This window comes from Amblyomma maculatum, chromosome 11 (assembly GCF_055883805.1).
Source record: "Amblyomma maculatum isolate TAMU_Amacu chromosome 11, ASM5588380v1, whole genome shotgun sequence".
NCBI classification, from domain to species: Eukaryota; Metazoa; Arthropoda; class Arachnida; order Ixodida; family Ixodidae; genus Amblyomma; species Amblyomma maculatum.
Genome location: NC_139354.1, coordinates 26,187,072 through 26,205,191, shown reverse-complemented (window position 1 = coordinate 26,205,191; position 18,120 = coordinate 26,187,072). Strand labels below are relative to the sequence as shown.

General features: G+C 46.5%; 1 pseudogene; it reads right to left on the bottom strand.

Moving 5' to 3' along the window:
• LOC146173199 (uncharacterized) overlaps positions 1 to 18,120 on the bottom strand; it is a 174,475-nt pseudogene that overhangs the window by 69,012 nt on the left and 87,343 nt on the right.

The window sequence follows — 18,120 nt, the reverse complement described above, 5'->3', positions numbered from 1 at the left end:
TTTTCATGGTCTCACGAATGGGGAATGGATGGCAGCCGTGCTTCCCGACTCTCATAGACATGTCAAGCATTCGAAAAGGGGCGCCTACGGCAAGGCAGGCACTTCGAGGTGGGAAGGACAGACCAGCGAATTTATCGTAGAGAGAGAAATCGCCCGACAGTTTCTTGCCACTGACACTTATCAGATACAAGCCGAAAGAAGCACGTTTTTTTAAAGTGATTTGTTTTATGCAAGCAGTTACTGCTTTACCAAACGTGTGAATTTATCTTTTACATATGCGTTTTGTCTTAACGCTAATTTTCATCATTGCAGTAGCATTTTATTCCAGGATCTTAGCTGTATATATGACCAACTGTACATTAGATGAAAGTGCATAAAACGACATGCAAGAAAAATAAAGCTAAAATGTACTCTAAGACACTAAGTACACAGACACATTTATCTCACAGAAATAAAAAACGATACTTCTTCAGCAGAAAATATTATTAACAAAAAAAAAGCGCAGAACTTGTGTTTGCAAATAAACACTGAAAAAAGTCAGCCGAATTCTCAGAAAACAAGAACTGAAAACGTTAACCCCTATATATAACACACTCCATGTTTTTTTTTTGTTTTTTTTAGTTTTAATGTCATAGCTGCCTTCTGTTTCAAGTACATCACACAATATGCTAGGATTTGATTTCTGGAACTCTAGGATTAAAAGAATGTGTTTTATTGCACAAGCATTTCTCAAATGAAAATAACTTGCATTCACCCGACATCAATACTTTCATAAAACAGCAGCACAAAGAAAGCCCTGTAGTAACAACAGGGCAAACTGCAGCTAGTGTAAATACCTTAATTGCCATCCTGGGCAATAATTACCCTGGCTCTAGTCCCACATAGCAATAGCTACACGTTTCATGTCGAAATGCTCATGCTTTAGCTTGCATGTTACAGCCCTGAACTGCATCCAAGAAATCAATCAGTTGTGAGAAAGCTGTTTTTCTCTTCAGGTAATACCGTTGTCTCCATTTCCTTTTCGGACATCTGTCCCATATTTCATTTTAATTTTCTTTTAGGGGGATGCGGCGGAAGTCGAAAGAGGGCTTGTATTTATTCACACTTGAGGCTATTCATTGTTAGATCCTCTTCCATAATTGCCATCTTTCCCGGGTTGCGCTGGTTCAGGCTTCACGACATATTTTTTTTAGCCCTTTTCTGCATACATGCCCGAATCGTCATATCATTCCTCTTTGAGTGTTTTTTTCAGCATTTGTGATTTTAACGCCTGGTAAATGTTGTCATTGCAGAGTCTCGTCTTTTATCATTATTGAACACATAGCTTGGCATCAATGGGACCGGTCCATCTACTTCTGCAATTATAATTCGGCTGGCTTGGGCCCAACAGTAAAGCAAAACGGCTTCTTCAATGGCAGCAATTGTGCTCATCGGTCGTCAAACTATGAATGCACGTTCATAGTTGCACGCAGAGCAACAGTGAACGAGCATGTAAGCCCACTGCTCGTGATGATACACAAAGACCACAATAAAGCACAACTCCACAAAACAGCACCATTCTTACACTCATCTCTGAACAAATAGCATAGAGTCAACCTTTTATATCCATCGCTGACGGGTGTTCTATTAGTGATAAAGGCGAATGGATAATAAGCAACATGTTCCTGCAAAATATTAGGGCTGTGCTTACATTCTACGGTGGGCATCATCTCAAAGCTCTAGTTGCAAAGAAGTGTTATTGAAAAAACATGGTTACTGGAAGAAAAAGAACCAAAGTGCTGGGACCCAGTGTTTGAAATATATATGCTATATGTTGTTTTATAGTTACGATCCAAATATTAGACCAATATTAGAGACAATATTAGAACAACATTTGTTTGTAACATTAAAATAATGTTTACAATGCAACCTAAACATTGAATAATATTATCATAACATTCAAAAGTCAATATTAGTAAGGCTGTGGCTAAAGGTACGTCCGACGGACCCGATCAATGGTCTTAAAGGTACGTCCGACGGACCCGGTGCGTTTTTCTTCGGGATACGACGGACGGATCCGGGAAATATTTTTCAGAGGTACGGCGGACGGACCCGATCGGTAGGGTTCTTCCGACGGACCCAACGCATTTTTCTCCGATATGGGCCTTGGGATCCGTCGGGAAAGCCGGACGGATCCGAGATATCCCCAGATGTGGTTGTAACAACAACATGGTAGCCACATGTAGCCAAATCGAAGTTGGTATGAGTTATACGTGCGAGGTGCAGGAAGTATGTACTACTACTGCATGCGTGAAATGTGAAATTACAAAGAATAGTACAGTGGCAAGAATAGTGCCTAGAATGGGTGATATACTACGTGATGGCATAATGATAGGTTTACGTGAGTTGGACCGCGGCACGGTCGCATGCGCATGTAATCGCGGTGTTGACGGCCAGCCCGCGGCCCGCACGCCCGCTCATTTGGTCCTCGTTATCATGTGCATTAACGTCTACGACGGTCGTTATGTAGTTATGTAGTTTTGATTCTTCAAAGTTTCGTCACTTCCATCTGTGATGAGATGCGTCACGTAACGCATCGCTTTCTTGGTGCTGCAAGTTCTACGTAGTCGCTGAAAAAGCTGTGTGCCGCCGGCGTGTCTCTAGCCCAAGCATCGCGTCATTCGTGTTTGTTGGAGGTGTGGTTTGTGCTTACCGTGAGATGCTGTGATGTACGGATTACGTCCTACTAGAGTGCTGTGTGAGACTACGAAGAGTGCTGTGATGAGTGCGCCGATGTCCGGACGGACATCAGTGTGTCCGTTTATGATCGGCGATGTTGCACGTGCATGTCAGTGTTTATTAGGTGCGGTGGTAATTTATTTACACGCGCTGTGCAACGATCAGACGAAAATAAGTCATCGACAATTTGTTAGCCTGCACTACAGAGCTCAAAACTCGGAAAATGGGAATGCACATGATGCAGTTCTCGCATGTTGGAGCTAGTGGACCGAAAAATATGTGCCCAGCCCACACCGCCGGGATGCGCATTACTACAGGTGAAATGGTTCAGGTTTCTGTAAAATAGCTGCCTGGCACAGCACCTTCCTAAATGTTCAGGCTTTGTACTATTGTTGAAGGCCACTTTATTATTAATAAAGGAACGAATATGCTTTATGTGTTAATGACTAGTGCTTTTTCAACATATGTTCATTTTTTTTTTTCGTTTTTCCTTAGTTTTCTTTGTTTTTCATGCTAGAAAAACACAAATAGTACACTTTTAAACTTGTCAGTCCAAAGCTGAACATGAATATCTGCCATGCATGTGACAGCTTTAATGCTAGAAAGGTTGACGTGTATAGCATGTACGTAGACGCTGTGACATCTTAGTGGCACGTTCGGCTACTTGCCCCAAGGTCGTGATGTTTAATGCCAGTGATGGCAGTCGCACTTTGGTGCAGGTGAAATGCAAATGCTTCTGTTTCCTGCAAGATGTCAACGCAAAGTACAAAGCCCGGGCAGTCAAATTAGTCTGGGGCTCTCCACTACGGTATTTTTCATAGCTACATATGTCACTTTAGGATGTGAAACCCTACATGCCACAGGTAGGCTGCATTGTTTTTTAGATTGTGTAACCTCTCATCTATGTTTTGCAACATTTGGCTAATTTTAGTTCTCAAACAGTTGTTAAAGATGAAACCAAAGCAGTTCTTGGCATGGTTTCCTGCTTGGATTAATTTGCTAATTGCAGTTCTTTGAAACTTGCATCAATGCTGGACAGTTCAAATAGCAGGCAGTTGAATTACAGAAATGATGTGGATCGTGCATATCAGTTTGGACAAATGGAAAGTAACGGTCCCCTCCTTGCATGCATAGGTGCCCTTAGACAAATACATACTCGGGTGTGTGATTGTGACGCATATCAAGGGTCAACAGAAGGCCATGTGGAGCCAGTGTGATATTCTTCATGAAGGCTAAAGTAGAATTGTACAACAGCTGCTGTACCATGCAGAAAAAAATTGATCGTTTAGTGTATGATTAACTGACCATGAATAGCATCTTACTCAGAGTATGATGTGATATATATCTGGTTTAGCATCCCAAAATAACTATGGCTATGAGGAACACGATAGTTGAGGGCGCCGGTATAATTTCGACCACCTGGGGTTCTTTTACATGCACTGACACCGCACGGTGCATGACGGCCTATTGTTTCGCCTCTATTGAAATGCTCCTGCTCTGGCTGGAACCAGATCTGCATCTTTGGGTTCAGCAGCCAAGCACTAACTACTGAGCCAGCACAATGGGGCCAAGTATCAAAATGCATGCCATTACATTTGCTTCTAGCCTGTGGTTTTCTTCACAGAACAAATGTATGCAAGGAAAAGTAAATAGCAAGAAAACACTAGTTTTATTGCACATTATATTCGCATTTCAGCAAACATTCTCTAGGAAAAAAATTCTCATAATGTTTGCATAGAAACCATGAACATCTTACAAAAAAACAATGCACTTACTCCACTCCAATTATTAATGGGCAAGGTTGCATCTATGCTACTACACTGCACTTATCACAAAACCACAAGCCCTATCTGCTTTGGCCAATCACTTGATGAAACTAACGGAGCCAGATGTCGCACACCACAGACTGGTCGTCTCGCAACATATCTCTGCATATGTTGCATTTCAATTTCATGCCTTTCCACTTAGCTTCAACTGTTGCCAGCATTACTAGTCACCCATCTTTTCTGAAATTCCTTTTTACGCTGTTGGGATCAGCATGCTTGTTAACGATAGTCTCTGGAATTTTCGATGCTATCATTTTCACATCTTCCTCATCTGGAAGAATGAAGGAAATGACAAGCTTTGAGCAGAAAAAAAAATTAGGGAGACTCCTAATCTCCACCTGTAAGGGGATGGTGCGCCAGCGTTAATGGTTCTTGTCTGCAGATCCCACTGTGGATTCCCGTTAATTTACATGCCCTTTGCTACAAACATAATTACTAATTCCTTAATTCATGTCTCTGTTATCTCAGATATACTCATTAGCATACGGTCGTAGACTGCCCTGTTAGGTGATAGACAACCTGGCATAGACCTCTGTAAGCCTCAACCTTTCTTAATTGGAGCTGAAACATCCCAGAACGTATTTCAAATATAACTTTGTAAGCTTGACTTAACAGCTCCTGCCATGTCGTGTGGCCTCGTGACATTTGGCTTGTGGCACTTTTGGCTTGTGCACAGGGGTCATCTGTTAAATACTGGTTAACATGCATGAAAAATACATTTTCACACAAACTGGTGGCAAATGGTCAAGTGGTGCACTGCAGATTCTGAAATTTATACCTATATGCATGCAAGGATTGCATCATCATATAACATGATCAAGAGTTCTATCAGTACCTGTAGTTACATAGCATTTCAATGCCCGTTAAAGGACCACCTCAGACAATGGTTGTTGTTACCACAAGACCTGTTCTAACAGCGTACTGACACCATTCCACTAAGCGATGGACATGTATATGCATACCCTAGACAGCTCATGATTGTGGATCTCATTTATTTCTATGACTTCCAAGGAATTCCTGTCGTCAGAAACCCTACACTTTATGAAATCGGGACAGTTGTCTTGAAAGGTGATGAAAAGAAATAACCAGGTTACCTTGACGCAATGCTAAATTACAGAGGGTGAATATGCTGCATGAATATACCAAGAAGATTGTACAAAGAAATGTGAGTGAAATGGCAGGATTTTTGAAACATTGAAATAAACTACAAACTATACTTGTCAAACCTGTCATTAAGGAATGGAAATCATGCAGTAATCAAAAACACAACATGGAGGCCATTTTAGGTCATCTTCACAAAACACATACCCACACCTCACACACAGCTTCATACTTATGAAAGAGGAAAAACCAATATGCAAGGAGTGTGGAGATGAACTAACAATAAACCATATTTTACACGTGCGCCAGAGTCGAGAAAATAAGAGGAAACATTTTGTACAATTTTGCAACAGATCCCTTTCCATCCCAGCATGATCCTAGGAAATAAGAGAATATGTGTCCTGTTTAAGTTGTTGCGCATTTCTCTTATATACTATGCAGAACCAACTAGCCCGACAACACGCTCTTCTCAACTGTAATCCTAGGAGAGACGTGCAAATTTCCTGCACTTTTGGTTTCTTAAAATGTTCCTAAACAAGCTACATCCTAAAGAACATTTTAGTCTTTACACACAAATAAATACATTAAACCTTGTTCTTGGTGCATGGCAGCATTAGTCGCTTATGCACCATAAAAATCAACACAGTGCTGTAAGGTATACCTTGGTTAGCTGTGTTATATGAGACAAGCTTTCGGTCTGGTGTGGTCCTTATTCACGTGAAAGCGCTGTCATGAGGGTCTATGTCCCAGCGATCGGAAAGTGACCTATTCCAATAATTTTACAAACTGAAGGCGATTCTACAGATTTCTAAAGACTGGAGTGCTCAACTGTTTTATCAACGTCCGCCTGCTTTGACAGCCTGGAGCGAAACTGTTGAAGAGAATACATTTTTGAACATTTAACGCGTTTCTGAAGGCGTTGCTTTCAATTACGGGGCCCACAAAAAGCAGCTTAATGTCAAACGCCGCCTAGGTAGGCTTTCTAGCAAGACAGCGGTGTAGCGTGGAAAATCGCTCCGCCGGTCCATCGCTGGCGCCGCTGACTTGACAGGCGAACTGTTCAAACTTACAGCTACTGACCACACCTGAAACACTGAATTGCGCATGATCAACGCAGAATAACACTGAGCACTGGTAGCTATCGATTTCGCGCCCAATATTGTGAAAATCTGTCCTCTCTTCGATCATTGATACGTCCACGGTTGAACATTTATGCGCCTCGGGGTAGGCCAGCCGTTGGAACATGGATGTGTGGTTGTAGCAACGACCACTTGCATGGCGCACTCTGCAAAATTCCAAGAGTCAGCTTCTGCAACGAAATGTGCAGCGCACATTTTCTGCCGCGTACCCAAGTCCGCGGCGATGCATGCATATCGATCCCGATCGTTTCAAAGCTGCGCGGCCGTTCAGTCGGGTCATGCTAACCTCGAGCATGCGGGGGTTTAAACTACATGTACGCAAAATTCAACGACAAGAAAAAGATGCAGGCTAAGCACTTTAGTCTAGTCTTCCCCTAAATACCAAACAACATTGCTGTTCACAGGGAATTCGGATCATTCGCGCTTCCGGCTTTCCGGTTGTGTACTCTTGCGGTGCGGTGCAGTAGGTCTTCGCCTCGACGAGTCGATGTGCAGCTCGCCGCAGTAGCAGCGCAGGCCTCTAGTAAATTCGGCATGTCTTCTGCCACGGCTCTGAGGTAGAATTTAAACGAAGAATTTAGCTAGAAACATCCTGTTTCCTCGGTCTGCATGTGAGGAACGAGCATAATGCCATTTCACATACATACTTTGGACTGCCGATCGTTCTGCACGGCGAGGTTTGTGTGTGTTGTGCCGGCGCTAGATCTTCGGAGGTCGATGCAGGACCTAAGACAGCGTAAATGCTAGGAGTAGCTCGCTTACATTACGGGCAGATCGAGGTAATAGTTTAGTGCGAAGCGAAAGCTGCTCGTGAATGTGCGTATCTCGATGCCAGCTGGTGGAGCGGGTGCAGTACGTAGCATCGCCTGCAGCTATGTGCGTGACAGCGATGCTTGCCGTACACAACCCTAAGTGAAGACCGTGATCTATGTTAGAATGGATGCACTCTTCGTAGCACCTCATCGAGAGTCGCGGCTAGCTGATATCATAGAGGATAAGATTCATTCACGCGTAGCAAGCGGAATGTGGCCGCGTTCGACGTGCGTATAGCCATGAGCCTGTATATCGACGTCCGCCGTATCTTTACGAGAATCGAATGGATACGTCGGACGTACCTTTAGACACTTCGTATTAGTAAACTGTTTGTTTTGAATGTTCTGCTAACGTTATTTTTATGTCACAGAATGTTAAGCAACATTCAGGCAACTTAAATAACAAATTTATAACATTATTTTACTGTTCGGTGCTACCTGGGTAACGTTGTCGAAGGGCTCGGCGCACGCACGGCATTTTTCAAGCACAGCCCACACACGGACCACGATCAACACAGGTGATCGACACGTCGCGGAAACAACGTCGTGTGCTCGTTTCCGTTGCGGTCACTGCGACTAACGGAACGGGTGCCAGACTAGCTGTCACCAAGTTAATTTCAGCATTAGGAAAACACAGTGTGTGACGAACCTTTGCAAAGATGGACAGTTCTCTTTTTGGTTAGGAGGCAGTCGCTCAAATTGTAAACACTTTCGCAACACATGTACGGGCACTTTTCGATGAGCTGAGGAGCCGATTCGTGCGCATGAGAATCACTGTGAACTACTGGCCGTTGGCCGTGAAGATCCTCGCGAGTATTACAAACACTTGCAATAATCACAAACATTTCCTGACACCGGTGCCACGCACACTTCGTTGGTTGGAAGATCACTCTCTTGAGCTCAGTGCAGATAACAGTGGCACAGATATGATCCGACTTGAAGGGAAATGTTCACAGTCGATAGTAACACTAGTATTAACCATGCGGGCTAATTATTATTGGTTTTTGCGGCAAAGCAACAAAAACCATCTATGCTTCGCCTGTCACTTCGCTTCGCACCGCTGGCGGCCATGTTGCCGCGACATCGAGGAGCCAGAGACGCGCGTGCGGGCGAAATGTTGGGATTGAGTCAACTTTTCTGCGGACGAAGGATGCGGGATAGCACAATTGTTTGGCTGCTCCGGATCGGTCATCTCGGTATGGCCGCACACGTGCGGAGCGGGTCAAAAAGCGACCGTACAGCTATAGTACAGCGGCAAATCGCTTGCATGTGAACCAGCCTTAAGAATTAAAGGCACAGCATGTACGACTTCGCTGAGAGAGAATTCAGTTACAGCTTAGACCGCGTTTTTCAACGCAGTGCATTTTGGAGGCCCCATTCCCCGTGTTTGCGTCCTACGAATGAAATCCGTTAACCTTCAAAAAGCTCGGCAATGACCTGTTTGTTCAGTGCACACGCAGCCTTTGTCCGTGAGACACCCTGGCTACCACAAGAATATCTCAACCACTCTACCCAACAAAGATATTTGCATGAAATTTCGCTCACTATAAGCGTCTAGCAGGCAGGCTCCTCGTTGTGGAACACCAACGTTTTCGCGTCACTGCAGGCCACAACGATCAGTGACCAAGAAACTCCCGGCTACCACAGCGGAAGAGTGTGTGTGAAGAGAAATGGAGAAATCTCCGGACACCGTGCGGGGGAGGAGAGAGAGATTCGTTGGGAGAGAAGGACACCTTGCGTACCGCATGCCCGCTGGCCTGCTCTGGCCTTTTGGGGTGAAGAAAAAGGGAGAGGGAACTCAAGCTCAAGTGCGACTACAGCGCCGAGAGGACGAAGCGGCGTTACTGGGAGTAGCTGGCGCCGGTGCGCGTGCACACGTGCTGTTCTGTCAGTTCTGTCACGGCCGGTCTCGAGAGAAGCGCGCTCTCGAGCTCATTGAGTGAATGTATCAGGTCTGGTTAGCCAGGTGCGCCGCTGCATTTGGACGCAGTGTCCCGGGCCTCCATGAGGTACTCGCACGAGTCTGCAGGGAGGTCTGGTTTCACCTAAGTCGTGAGAAGCGTCACCTCGGCGAGCAAGCGTTCGTAGACATGTGGAGCACGCCACCGATTATCTACACGGTCTCTGAGGGTGCCATTACAGTATCAATATGAAGCACTCCAAGAGTACGGTTGTCCTTCAGGACATCCAAGGTCAAATGAAGGTCCGGTCTCCCTGTGTTCGGCCTGCTTTTACAGTGGAGACCTTAAACACAGTTGGCATAGTGTTCGGTGTAACTGCTGTGTGCGTGTCACCGTACGACTGCCCCCTTGCCAGGGTACGGCCGTCATCCCGAAACAAAAACCTCCGCCCCCGGGACATCCGGGAGGAGGGGGACTTGCCAGGGATAGCGTACGAATGATGACGGGATGATAGGTTATGTGAGACCTTGAGGTGCGGCGCCTTCGGGAGCCAAACCTCCTCCTATCTGACAACGGCAAGCGTGCACTTTGTGCTCTCACCCCAAGGGCACCCTTACCCACATTCTTTTATCCTGCCCGGCGTTCCTCCCCCTGCCGGGCCGGTGCCTCTCCGAACCTAGGAGCACTGGGAGACCTCACTGCGATCAGCGGACCCGGCCAGGCAGAAGATCGTCGTCAGTCGAGCCGCATATACATCATGGACCAACATCACATGAACGTTTAGATCGCGAGTGGGGTCGCGCGGAGACCCAGGAGGCCTATGTGCCTCAAATTCTTCGTGAAAAAAAAAGATTTTTCCTCCTCCTCCTCTCCGCACGGGTAGTTTAGTGTGCTGCTTCGACAGCGGTGTAGAAACGGATTTTTCGCGATGGCAGAAACGGCCCAAAGAAAACAGCGGCGCATGGCATGTGTGCTCTATGTGGACGCCTTTGTTCGAAAAGATAGATTTGATCCAGTAGGTATCCATTCAAGATTGGTGGTCTCCTTGCCAGCTATGAAAGGTGAAGTGAGAACTGAACAGGCCAACGTTTCGTTCAGACAGTGGATGCGGTCCGTTAAATTAAAAATGAACTGCTGTTCGCCGGAAAGAATCGCTGCATTTATAGTGTTTCTTTCCAATTCGCGAGCGAACAAGCTGAAACCTTGGTTTATTGCCTCACATGGTGCATGAGTTTACTTTGTAAGAGCGACGTCGCTAAGGTCACCCGCACCCGGTGCGGAGGCCTGTCACCGCCCCCCCCCCCCCCCCTTAAGCACCGGATCGCAACTTCCTTTGTACCTCCTTAGTGATCAAACTTGCCATTCCACTGAGCAACAGGTATTCCGTGCCTTTGGGCGTTTTGAAAGTGTGAGGTGGATGTGTGATTGGGCCGAAGAGCGAGAAAGACAGGAGATAAACGAACAAGACAAAAGACTGCCGGAGAGATACTGCCAGCGGTCCTCGCTTGAAAAAGGAGAGTGAACTGCACATACAAAAAAAGACGATGCGGTGGTGTGGCCGCCGACGGGTCTCGTCTAACGCTCCCGCGCAGGTGTTTCCAATGGGTGTCGGATTAATGCTGGTGTTTCCAGGGTACACGCACGTAAACAGGTGCGGTCCAACGTTAACATGGCGTGGAGTCTGGTATAAACTAAGGCATTTGTTTTCAAGCATTCCTCACAGCAGAATAATTAGTTCTACGAGAAGATCACACTTTCCAGTCAGTGTCTCAGCGGCACCAATGCACGCTTGGTCGCGTCTTTACACAATAATTCATTTCGCTCCCCGCCCCTTCCTTCCGCTCACTGCCCAGCTGCACCCGGTGCGGACCGCACCCCCGCAACCCTATCGTGATGCCTATGCTTCGTAATAATTTAAATGAAGCCACCGCAGCTTCGTTTTTAAATAAGCGCGAGTTCCAGCTTTGCAAGGGCATCTTCCGCTTAGAAAAAAAGAAGCTCGCTTTTGATGGGATGACCATGCCTGCATTGAAAAAGAATAAGCAAATGTAAGATATTATTGACTTTTATCGTCGCCTGCAAAAGTGTAAGGAAATCTCAAGGGCGAGATCCACCTGTGAAGTTATACCGATTTGTGAGCTTTTCCGCAAGGCTTGTTTTTCAACCGAAAAGCCTCGTTCAGTGAGGAGAGTCTCGAATTCTTTGTGTCAATTGTTTCCCTTATTGCATAACTCAGGAAGGTCGCCAGTTGACCAAGGCGCATTTCTGGAACGAATGTGTCAAAAGGGGGCAATATATAATTTATTACAAGCCTAGAAAATGAAAGGTCCGTGGGATTACTCTGCGTTTCGTTCCTCGGGCGCGACTGGTTTGGGCCGATTTACTGCACATCCAGCTTCTTTGTTAGCGCTCTGAAACCAACCGATTCTAACGAACTCTGGTTTATGATGTGCGCGACTCAAAAACTTTGTGAATGTATTCCAAAAGGTACTTGTCTCTTTATTTCTACAAATAACGAAAAAGTATGCCTGATATGAGATCTGAGAAGCTCACTTAGATTTCCGCAAAAGGTATACCCATACGACGGACCACGGACCTGTTCTGGTCCGCCATGGAGGAAGGAAACAAGCTTTCCTTCCTCCATGTGATCTGCAGACCAAACGTCGACGGACCACGGACCTGTTCTGGTCCGCCATGGAGGAAGGAAACAAGCTTCCTTCCTCCATGTGATCTGCAGACCAAGCGTCACGTGACGTCCGACTTCCGGTTAATGAGGTCGCGGACTGGAGCGGGTGAAAATATAAGAGAGATTTAGCTTACCGTGATCCGCGATCCGCCACCGTGGCTCTCTACCGCGCGTGGGCGGGGCGGTCAAGCTGATTGGTCCCGACGCGGCAGGTCTCTGTGCCGACATCTAAAGACATCAAGTATGTGGCGCCATCTGTCGGCGTCAAGGGGGGTCTGGGCATGCGCAGTGGAACGCGCGGTGGCGGATCCCAGAAGCGGATCACGGTAAGCTAAAACTATCTATAGTTTTAGTTTACCGTGATCCGCCACCGCGGGAAAAAGAGAGATTTAGCTTACCGTGATCCGCGATCCGCCACAGTGACTCTCTACCGCGCGTGGGCGGGGCGCTCAAGCTGATTGGTCCCGAAGCGGTAGGTCTGTGTGCCGATATCCAGTATGTGGCGCCATCTATCGGCATCAAGGGGGGTCTGGGCATGCGCAGTGGAACGCGCGGTGGCGGATCCCAGTAGCGGATCGCGGATCACGGTAAGCTAAAACTCTCTTAGAGAGAGTTTTAGCTTACCGCGATCCGCTACTGGGATCCGCCACCGCGGGTTCCACTGCGCACGCCTAGACTACCCCCTGTCGCCGATAGATGGCGCCACATACTGGATGTCGGCACATAGACCTGCCGCGTCGACACCAATCAGCGTGCCCGCTGACGGATTGCTGATCACAGTAAGCTAAATCTCTATTTTTTCGCGGACCACAGACCTGGCGGCGCCTGTGAACAGAGGGGGCACGTAGGCTCCCGATGAAAGCGCATTAGCTATCCCATATCAACCAAGTAAACTTTGCGCACGTTTTGAAGAGCACCAACTAACATAGGCAGTGTCTGGAGTTGTGTTCGACGGCGCATTAACACAGCCTGCGAGTACCGCGCACCGCGGTACGTGCAGTACTACGTACTGTTGCCCCGTCACGTCCCGGACGAGTCTTTTACAGCGGCGTGTTTAGTGAGAAGGGTCAAAAAACGTCAGGCCCCAGCTACATCATGAAAGAGAAGTTTCCAAATGAACACGTGCAGTAACGAATGCCGCGAGTTTGCCGGAGCGGTGCCGCCACAAGCGCGGTGGCCGACGACGTACTGGCTGCGCCCTACTCCCTAGTGGTCACTAGGACTAGATTATTTCGCATCGAAGCTACTATTGTAAATGGCCTGTCTATTGAAAAAAAGAAATGTCGACTGACTGCCTTGTAAAAAAAAAAAAGGATGTGGCCATATGGGCGAACGCCTGTCCGTGCGTGTCTTCCTTCCGTCCTTGTCCAAGTCGCGCTGTTCTTCAAAATGGCATATCAACTCGCCCAAGCATCAGTTCTAACGAATTAGCAGCGGAGATAGCGTACAAGAATGCCGGTTGAGCCGGCGCTGCACAGGCGGCAGCTGCTATGCAGGAACTTGCTTGTTATCACACTATACCAGCCTTTATTATCCTCACGAAGTAGTCAGTTCAGATACGCCTTTATGTCAGGCTTATTATTCTAGGAAAGACTATTTCGCTGCGCACGCTGGCGCAAGGGATATCCGCCGCAGCCGTAGTGCACGCGCCTTGACGTGGCGGTAGGAACAATGCATAGTACGATGCTTGAGCGTGCTATTGCAGCCCGAGTTGGAAGCGACTCCATGCACGATGTTGTAAATAATTAGGGTATTTGTAACCGCAGATTTGTTATGCTGATCGCCTAAGGGGCAACGGTTGCGAGCTGTGCAGCAGTGGTGAACTACTATTCGCGTTAACTGGGGTTAAGCTCGATCCACAGTTTCCGCTTATGGTGATGCATGGTGTTTATCACCTTCATCTTTTGCGTCTGGAATTATACCGGTTTCAATTGGGCGAACAGGAGCACTTTTAGCTGCACTAAAAGTGCTCTCGCGAGTTTCGGCGCCTACCAGTGATCGAACAGGAGCAGTAGCGTTGTGTTCTATTGGCAGAGGAGGCACACTTTTGGGGTCCCGAGAGCAGCGAGAGCAGACCTCGGTGCTCCATCGCCAGCGGCGGAGTACAGGGAGAACGGATGAAGTCACGTGACCTTTTTGACATCACTTCTGGTTATGCGCCTGGAGCCCGGGCCCCGGGCATTAAAGCCCCTGGAAGTTTTCCGAGGGGCTTTACCGGGCAAAAGGTCACGCCTGACGTAACCGGCTCCCCCTCGCTACGCTGAGAAGCGTGAACGCGAGCGCGGGAAAAGTTTAATCACATGACGCCTGACGTCACGCGCTTCCCCTCGCTGCGCTGCTCGAATATTCCGTTGGGGAGACGAGAACGTGCGTCCCCAGTGCTCTCGTGCGCTGCTCTGGTTGCTCTTGCTCCTGCTCGCCCAGTGGAAACTGAACTACGTTGTTAGCGCTGCACTTCGTCTAGGTTTGTTCATGTTTATATGAAGCCAGCCTACAGACGTAGGCCAATATACTGTACCTTATTATATTGTCCAATGCACGCCAAATTCGGCATTGTGAACTGATGTAAAAAAAAAAAATCGGAGGCAGTGTGCAACGAGCGCATCGTGAAACGGCGAGGTAAATAGTGTATCCCTTCGGCCCGTCCCATGGTCCGGGTTGTCGGCTGATATTTTGGTCCGCCGTGTGGATGCTGTCACGGGCCGGACCGTGCGCGGTCGACACCACGTGGCCGGTCCGCGGCGTAGTCCGTGGTCCGTCGTGTGGATACACCTAAATTGGCGGGCTTGTTTAACGCCCGAAATAACACCAAGCTTCTTGCTTGGCACCATTCGTATGGAATTCCGATATGAGTTTTTCGAAAACGAATACGAGTCGAGTAACAAATATATTTGCTTAGTATTCGCGCAGCCCTATTTGCAAAGCGAATGTTTTCACAAATGAAGCGCGAGCGAAATGTGTTAAGAGGATCAGTACGCCTGGTATCGCTGAACCCTGCTGCAACCGACAACGACAATCAACGAGTGTACTACTTCATTTCAAATTGCTGATGGTACTTGCACATTTCAGGGTATTAAAGGAAATGATATAACGAAGCAGTGGACTTCAGACACACCCCCCACATTATGTTTTCGTTCGCTCGGGAAAGGCATTTCGCAGACAAATGTGCGTCTTCGTCTTCAGTAGCTTGTTTTACACAGTACGTACGATCACTAAATTCTTCCTTTTCAATTAGGTTATTTTTACCGAAGAGCGCATCAATACGGCAGGTCTTCAGGTGTGTTCAGTTGGCCTGGGCTAAATGAACTAGTTATTCGGGTGTTCATAGCGCCATTCGTTTCAGCAGTGCAACATGATATCCTCTTTACAATACAGTTCAGGGAAACTGCACCTTCTCAAGTATCAGTGTCGAAATGGCGCAGGTGCCGTTCCCTTTGCAGCAGTCGACGGCTCGCGAGATGATGTCTTGTTAGGTGTAATAAACGGCGGGGAGCCTCGAATCATTCCACTCGCCAACGATATCGATGCCCAAGTTCGCCAATGAAACTGCAGAGGGTACTTTGCACAAGTCAATCTGGTCAATCAACGTAAAGAACAACTCCGCGTTACCGACAGGAGAGGAAAGGAGATCACACAGGATTTCGGTCATGTCGTTTCCGCGTTGTTATTCCTTACTATAACAGAAATTCCTTTTTTTTTTTTTGCCGGACAAGCTATTCTTTGGCGCTCTTGTTTCAGAACAGCCATGAGAGGAAGGTGCGGGGCAGCCATGACAAGGTGGCTCACGTGATCATCGACATCTATGAGGGCCGTCAAGCAAGCTATAGCTTCCGACAGTAGAGCTGCGAGATCGACGAGAAAGAGCGCGCGCATATTCACACTTTTCTAAAGAGATTCCAGTTGCGTCAGTGAAGCTACAGCCGCGGCAAAGACTTTGGATATCACCGACACATTAGTGAAAACAGCTCAAGGAGTTTGTGCAGTTATGGGGTGCACTCCCTACTTCTCCTTACACTTACACTTCTTGGAAGTGTAAGTGCACGGGCCGCGAAAGTGACAACAGATCGAAAATTTTAGTTAGTTTACTTTGACAAAATACTGCACCCCGAGGGGCAAGGAGGGTGGGCAGGAAACAAGATCAGTAAAAAAAAAAAAAAGAAATACAGGCGCAAACGACATACGAAGCATGGAAATATTGATCTTGAGGAATGCATCATCCAAGTGCACATGACAACAATGGACGCACTCAGGGGTAGAAGAATCGCTTGAATACAGCATTTTTCCAGACAAAAAAAAAAAAAAAAAATAAATAAAAGCATGGATAGGTGCAGGCAGCCGAGTACAAGTAACTATATTTTCTTGATGCAGTCGAGTATCACAACTATCAAAGCATGGAAAAGAAATATACAATGAAAAGCAAGAAGAATGGGAGAATAAACGTGGTAGAGAAAAAAAAGAAAGGAGCCTGGAAATAATTCGGATGAGAAGAAACATGCCTTCATCAAAGCCGGCAACATTGCGCACGACAAATATGAGAGCTGCTTAACTGTTTCAATAATGTCGATAAAGAGGAATTTTTAATAAATAAAGAGATGTGTGGCGTTATGCTGTGGCTGTGAGCGTGCCTTTGGTCTTCCAGCCTGAGCGTGGGCGTGGGTAGTCGCCTACTCTGAAATCAATTATTATTTATTATTATTTATCGAAAAGTGAGAACGGAAATTTTACACGGGCTTCTTCTAAGGTTGGAAATTGTTAGTGGCCATGAGTTCGGACGGCAAAACATCTTTTGGTAGCGGCTGCGGATGAGCCGAATAGCCTCTCTTTACATTATTTTTACAAAATGTAGGTATTTTTCAAAATATATCCCAAAGTGCACAGACATGTTCCAGTTTAGGCCTTATATCAACCAGTACATTGAAAGTTAACTTTACCTGCTTCTAAGCAAGCTTCATTTTGCGACGCAAAAAGCCAAGTTTTCTAAAGGCCACAGCGCCAACTGTGCTAAGGTGATAGTGAGTGAGGTTACTAATAAAAGGTACGTCACCGTAAAATTACTGACCGGCATTAATTTCTCTTGGTTTAAAGTATATCCGTGCAAACTGGAACGGTTTTTTGTTGCCCCTGTTTGGTAAAAGAAAAACTGTGTCTCCATTGATTTCCATCGGCCATTTCGTCCACAAGTCTGCATCTTCGTTAATGTTTGATAGAAAAGAATGTTGATCATTGTCAGTATTAATGGGCTTAAAAAGATCGCAGTCGCCTACAAATGTCCTAATGCTTATTACTGTAGAGTGCACAGCCGACCGAGGGCGCCACCTGGCGTAACCCCGAGGAAACAAGAGAATGCAAGAGAGGCAGCTATTCGCCTCAACAAAGCGGTTAGACATAAAAGGTAAGAACTTATCCACTTAAGCAGGCAGTCATTAGCAAAAGCGCTGTGTATGAGTCTAGGTACGAATTCACTAATAGGCGCGTGGTCTAAGGCCTTACTATAAGCTCATATAATTGCATATATGTGTTCGCCGTCATTGAGGAAAAAGCAAAATTATGCGCATGCTCACAAGCTTTGCAGTGACCTCTTCTGAAGCTGTGATGGAAGGTATTTCTTCTCTGACGTGTTGGATAAGTTTGTATTTACCAGAAATAAGTGAAATAGGACGACAGTTGGAAACATAAGCGTTTTGTAAAGACGGGAACCACTAAAGCAATGCTCCAGACATTTGGAACGAAGCCTTCTGTGAATCACAATAAGGAAAGCGTTAAAATATGAAGGACAGGAGTGCCGCAGTGGGGCAAGACATTTTATGTGTTATCGGCAAGAACTGAGAGCTTAGTTATGGATGCGGTATCGTGCTGCAAACTTCATAAGATATAAGATACCATAAGATCTTCATAAGATATCAGCAGCAATGTTAAGAGACCGTGCTATCATGAACC